The sequence below is a fragment of the Etheostoma spectabile genome, chromosome 14 (assembly GCF_008692095.1).
Source record: "Etheostoma spectabile isolate EspeVRDwgs_2016 chromosome 14, UIUC_Espe_1.0, whole genome shotgun sequence".
Classification (NCBI taxonomy): domain Eukaryota; kingdom Metazoa; phylum Chordata; class Actinopteri; order Perciformes; family Percidae; genus Etheostoma; species Etheostoma spectabile.
In genome coordinates this window covers 24,488,787-24,489,046 of record NC_045746.1, presented here as the reverse complement: position 1 = coordinate 24,489,046, position 260 = coordinate 24,488,787, and the positions used below count along the sequence as shown (strand labels likewise).

The 260-nt window shown below is 28.1% G+C and overlaps 1 protein-coding gene and 1 long non-coding RNA gene across 10 annotated transcripts in view; one reads left to right on the top strand and one right to left on the bottom strand.

The window, feature by feature from the left end:
• The window catches only part of LOC116701614 (uncharacterized), a 59,948-nt gene that overhangs the window by 34,293 nt on the left and 25,395 nt on the right, over positions 1-260 (top strand). The window lies entirely within an intron of this gene.
• The window catches only part of LOC116701615 (uncharacterized), a 44,467-nt gene that overhangs the window by 43,560 nt on the left and 647 nt on the right, over positions 1-260 (bottom strand). The gene's annotated exons all lie outside the window — the stretch shown is intronic.

Sequence of the window (260 nt, the reverse complement as noted above, 5' to 3'; positions counted from 1 at the left end):
CCTTTAATTTTAGTCTCAATAATTCCTAACTTCTGCTTTTCTAACTCAAACATTAGGTTTAATTTCCTATAAATGAGGATTATTGACCATAAATGCCAAAAATAACTGGTAAACTAAAGTTAATGAGTTAGTGTTACATAGTGTTGAAATCGTCAGAAAAGTGGCAAACCTTGAGAAAAAAAAAGCGTTAAAAGTGATGAAAAAAGGAACAAAAACCTAACAAAAACTTAAAAACATTGATTAAAAGCCTCAAAAAAAGT